The sequence below is a fragment of the Alosa alosa genome, chromosome 18 (genome assembly GCF_017589495.1).
Source record: "Alosa alosa isolate M-15738 ecotype Scorff River chromosome 18, AALO_Geno_1.1, whole genome shotgun sequence".
Lineage (NCBI taxonomy): Eukaryota > Metazoa > Chordata > Actinopteri > Clupeiformes > Clupeidae > Alosa > Alosa alosa.
This window is the reverse complement of record NC_063206.1, coordinates 23716151-23722150: the sequence shown is the minus strand read 5'-3', so window position 1 is coordinate 23722150 and position 6000 is coordinate 23716151.

Here is a 6000-nt window from a genome sequence, read left to right as displayed (position 1 = left end):
TATTGGCCCTGTGTTGGATTTGGGGCAGGAAACCAGAGTTAATGCCTCTCTCCTACTTCAAACGGATGCCAGGAGCTTTTAAATGTCAGGGGGAGGCAGCCCTGTGCATAGAGATGCACCTGGAAGTGCAGCAGGAGCCCAGCCGAGCCCCTCTGTCTCTCTCTCTGTCTCTCTCTCCCTCTCTGTCTCTGTCTCAGTCTCTCTCCCGTCTTATCTGAGGGGCTGGAGGTGGCTGGATTCAAAGTGCTAAAGCAGAACAGATGCCCACACATACACGCACATACACACACACACATACACACACACGCACGCACATACCTGTACACACACACACACATACACACACACACACATACACACACACGCACGCACATACACAAACACACGTACATACACACACACACACACACTCTCTCTCTCACTCACACACACACACACACACAAACAAACACACACACTCTCTCTCTCTCTCTCTCACACACACACACACACACACACACACACACCACCACTACCACCACCATCACCACCACCACCACCTTTTTGGTTTAAGATGTCCAGTTTGATGGTTAACAATACATTCTGGCATTATCAGTGCCAGACCTTAGGATTCACTTTAAGTTTATGTCAGTGAGTATTAAAGTAAGGTTGCTATTTTAAGGATAAGCAGAGTATTGGAGCAGAACATTGTGGCCAAGATGGCATTCATTTATATTAAGGGGGGAAAAATGACTGCCACAGAATAGGCACCATAAGCATATTCAGTATAACCTTTTGATGGGAACGGGCAGAGGTTTTCTGCAAGTGGACGAGATGAAAAGGCTGTGACTGATGCGTCTGTCGACAGTGCGGTCGTTAGTGTGAGCTGTTGATCAACGCTATGACACCCAGGGTTTGAGTTTGGGAGCGCAGAATCCGATCCAAACTCCATTTTAACGTCCTCTACTGTACGCCTCGCTTGCTGCAGGCCGGGCTCCAGATGCTGGACAGCTAGCGCGCTGCAAAGTATGCGTGCGATGCCATTAATCACTGCTGTCTGATTAGGGAGGTTGGGAGTAAACGCAACAGTAGTGCGGTCTCTGGATCGCTTGTACTTTCTTTCACAGTGGACGATGCTGCTTTATAACCTGGGGTTTAGAGGACTGGGGTGAGATGAAGTCCAAATGGATGGGAAGACCTGGGATCCCACGATAAATCCTACAGATCAACGGAACGATAAGCTGGAAAGGTTAGGAGTCATAAGCTATTGCTTAGGAGACTGGAGATAAACCTCAAGAACTTGTTTCGGGTTATCACCAGTCTTAGGGAGACTTGGGGTTTCCATGCCATAGAGAAGAGAGTGCCTTTTTTAAGAGGGGAAAAATTATATCAGTGCCACCATTGTTACACTGTTTTAAGACTTAAATGTTTTGGAAATCATCCTAGGTGTCCAATAGAGCACACTATGGCACAATAGAGTGATGAAATATGTTGTATGATTGAGTAGTTGTTTGGGTACTTGAGCGTCGGTCACAGTTATATGCGTGTGTGTGTGTGTGTGTGTTGAGTCTGTCTGTCATGGGCAATTTCAAAGTTGGCCGTAACAAATGATGAACACACCCCGGCCTCAACCCATCCACCCTTCGCACCACAAAAAATATGAAGAGTACAAGAATTCCCCCTTCCTCTGTAGAGGAGGACCCTCACAAAAATAGGCATATTTTAACAACCCAACTCTTTTTATTGCGTCTTCAGACCACATAGAAGACAAACATGGAGGTTTTTTGGCAAACAGAGGACTTGCCCCTCGCCCCCACACACACACACACACCCAAGAAATGTGCTATACATCTGTATGTGGCAACCATCTTCGCTCCATAAAGTTCAGCGGCCAACTCTGTTTGTCTGTGAGTCTATTGGTCGAGGGTGGAGAGTGAGGAGGACAATGGGAGTAGGAGAGCCAGTGTGGTCGCCGACGTGTTTCTTCACGTGAGCGTGAACGCCGATGGATAAGACTGGAGTCGAATCCAACAACAAACGGGGCCAAGAAAAAGAATTACATTTCAATGCCTTTGTGGGCAATACCAAAAATAAATGTAGGAAAGTTCATAAACCATCTGTAACATAACAACGGGACTAAGAATTACAGTTTTTATTAGATTATTACTAACCTTGAGGTATCAAACTTGAACCCGTTCCACACAAACATGAAGCTTTTGGCTATTGTATGTGGCGTCCTTATGCATTATGTCCTTTGCCTTTTGTTTTGTGCCCTTTTATTTAGTATAAAGTAAAGGCATAAAGATGTTTAAGGCAACAGTCAACGGTAATGGTGTGACCGTGGTTGTAGCGGAACGTTTGACCACTATCAATTAGCCGTACCTCTCCCTTCCACAGTGCCCATTCCTCTCATTCTCTGACAATTGCTGAGCCACATTCTGTTGTTTTCCTTCCAGATCTTTCTTTTTTTCTCTCTCTTTCTCAGAAAGAAAAAAAAAAGTGGGAGAAAGAGTGAGAGAGATGAGGGTTTTTTATGAGACGTGTCATGACTGGAGTGGGTGGGGTTGAGTAGGGTGTGGGTAATTGAGAATCCTGGGATGCCTTTCTTCTCTCGCCAGAACCACTGTTTATGGGAGCTTGAAGTGAGTCAAGTTGTTTCCTCTCAAAGCCGTTATTACATGTCCCTCTCACCCCTCTCTCTCCTCGCTCTTGCTGTGCCTTCGGAGGGGCCAGCTGAGTCCTGATCCCCTGATCCTGATCCAAAAATGCAGAGCCCAGAGCACCACTGATGGGCTATCGCTCTCGGTCGATACCTGCCAACTGCATGGAGATTCCAGTGCACTCATGTGGTAAATGACTGAGAAACACCTGTCAGTCAAAGCGTTAGCTTTTGGAGATTTCACTAGACTGCAATGCATTTCATGTCAAGGGAAAAGCTAATATGACATGCTGTTGCTTTTGTGGATACCTTTTTCAATTCTTTTTCAAGAATAAAATGAACAGGATACAAATCATCCTTAACACACACACAGGCAACATACACACAAAGAGCCTCACCACACACACACAGGGACACTAGACATGCACTCCCACTCCCCAAACCCCTGTTTCCCTCAATGTGAAGTCCTGTCTCCCTTCAGAAGTCCTGTCTCCTCTTCTGTGGTCTTCCTATGGTGGGTTCCACATGACCACCTAATTCCTCCCCAGCAGACAGGAGGTCAGAAGTCGGGTCAGCCCACCCCAACCGCCACACCCCCACAGTCCTGGTGATCCCATATGCCAGCCAAACCACTGTGTCTCTCGCTCTCTCTCTCTCTTTCTGCCTAATAAGCTTATGGTGATCCCTTGAGGTTTGACCATAAGACCGGATGCTGAATTCCTCCTGTGACGGCGGTGATCAGAGGTGGCTTTAGGGATGGCACATTACCCACATACTTCCCTTCTCATCGCTGAACTGAGCTGGGTCACGCATCGCTGGGTCATCGCTGTCTGGTGGAGGTGTGTGTGTGTGTGTGTGTATGTGTGTGAGTGAGACATATCTTGTATTCTTACATATGACCAAAAGTGCTTTGATGTTCTTATCAAAGTCGTTTTTCACACTGATTTCTCTGGGCAAAAAAATGCAGAACTGAAGTTCAATGTTTTCTACTAATTCAAGGGAAAACTATGAGCATGAAATGAAAGAGAGACAGAAAAGCATTGACTGTAACTCCCTGCTTCTGCCAGTTCTGCCCTCCATGAGGATAATCAAAAGATGAGTGGTAAGAGCTAGAGAACTATGCCACTCTGCAGCACTGACTGCAATACAATGCAATAAATCAAGAGTCTGGTCTCTGCCGTATGTCTTTCTGAAACCCCTCGGTATGTACCTTTGACCTTGGCCAAGGTTATGCATGTATCATATTATGTATACACCAAATTAAGTCCAGTGGATCAATCATTTGAATCACCACTACACTGTATAGATTTCTGAGGCATTATCAGTTTCAGGATTAGGCTGATGTTGTCCTGGTCCGGTTGCCTCTCCTTTTTCACAAAGTGAAACAAAGAGAAAACTTTGACATTGATTTACTGAGCTAACTGACCGTTAAGGGTGAGTAAGACCCAAGTCTCAACTTTCTGCCTTTCCCATGAAAAATTATTTTTATGGGACAATTTCGTGTGATCCACCCACCCATAGAAAATATGGATAGTGCATTAGTATCTACCAAAGCATGAAGTCATAACCATTGAATGACATTGTAAAATATATCAAATTATATTCTGCAATACAGTCATTACTCTGACCAAAACAACTACAACTAGATGTACCGCATAGCGGTACAAAATATGACCGCCGCTCAGTCCTGTACATCCGTTCCGCGAAAATAAATCACACTTCAATTTGTCTCCATATTTTACTCCATCCCCCACTCTTGAAACTTTTGTGTATGCTTGTTTGGCATGCCTGAGTGTGTGTGTGTGGCTGCACAGAAAGTACCCTACTGGTGCTGAAAAGGTGAATAGATTGTAGAATAGCCAAAGAAGATGTAGAATTGTTATAAAACCTTTAAAATCTCTAAACAATCACAAGTAGGGCAGTTCATCACAGTTCATCCATTGCAACTGGATTGATGAAAGGTCACTTACACCTGTAGGCTACATTGTATTTGGGAAAAGCAAAAGGTATCAGCATAATGTTATTTATTTATTTATTTTTTATGTATTTATAAACAAAAACATCTCTGTCAGTTCCATGCCGTTTTCAACAGCTATCAAAAACAAAGGTCATTTTTGGATGGATGGATTTTTTGTGAATGTTTCTTCTTCTACATAAGATTTTAGTCATCTTTAGTTCATGTAATACTTTATTGTCAATGCACAAATTAAGTAACAGTAGTCTGAAACGTTATTGTTAATGCACAAATTAAGTAACAGTAGCCTAGTCTGAAACGAAATGCTGTTTTACATCTAACCAGTGGTGCAAATAACTGACATGTCCAAATGGGCCTTGATGAAATGCGTCGCTAGACTGTTCATACATTTTAACGGGACAAAGTTGAAGAGCTTTTGTCCGTTATTGTTAGTGCAAATATAGGCTGATTCATGTTCCCTTGCATTGTTTAACTGAGGTCCATGGCTAGTCTGGCTTTCATCAGACCAAGCTCAATCTTTTAAGAAATCAAAAAATAAATAGGGGGCAGATCAGGCTGGGTTCACCCAGCCTAGTCCATAGGCACCGATATTGTTTAATTTTCCGATTGAGATATACACGCTCTGGCTATTCTAAATGCAAAAATGCATCAGGGAGTTATGACAAAACGGTAACTAACAAACTAGATCCTAATAGAAAGTTGTTAGCTTCCCTAAGCTACAGGTAGGATTATAAGGTAGGCCTATTGACAACATAAATTGTCAATAGGCTATGCTGGCGACACAAATAAAATCTCCTTTGAAACCAATGGCTTACGCCTTACAGTATCAAGCCGGACTTAAACTGTCATATCGTGGCGAAAAGTTGTAATAACATTCACGCAGCTCCATGAGTCAAGGAAAGCCTTGAATGCAGTAGCCACTTCTAAATGGGACCCACTACACAGTAGCTTAAGGTGTTTTGCTAAAGCAGCCATAATGAAATGAAGGTGTCATTGTTTGGATACTTCACACACACGTGCTTTTTAATTTCACAGACTACAACTACCAAGCTGTAATCAAAGCACATGGATTCCCCTCTCACACCCTGCACGCACTTTAAAACAAAATAATCAGGCGTCTCAGTCTCACGCATGTATAGGCAAAACTGTATCAGACCGGGTGTAACGTTGGTAAATCTTCCATTGCACAGAATGATTTTGTAGCACGATGCAATAAATGACAGTCGAAAGATACAAACAGTGCTGCTATACATTTGCTTGGTATAACCGCATTTATAGTTTTCTACAAATGCAATAAATCAAATGCCTCCATCACTCAACCAACGCTAACGGTAACATTACCTAGGTCCTTATTGATATTACAAGATTAACGTACCTGCAGTAAAAA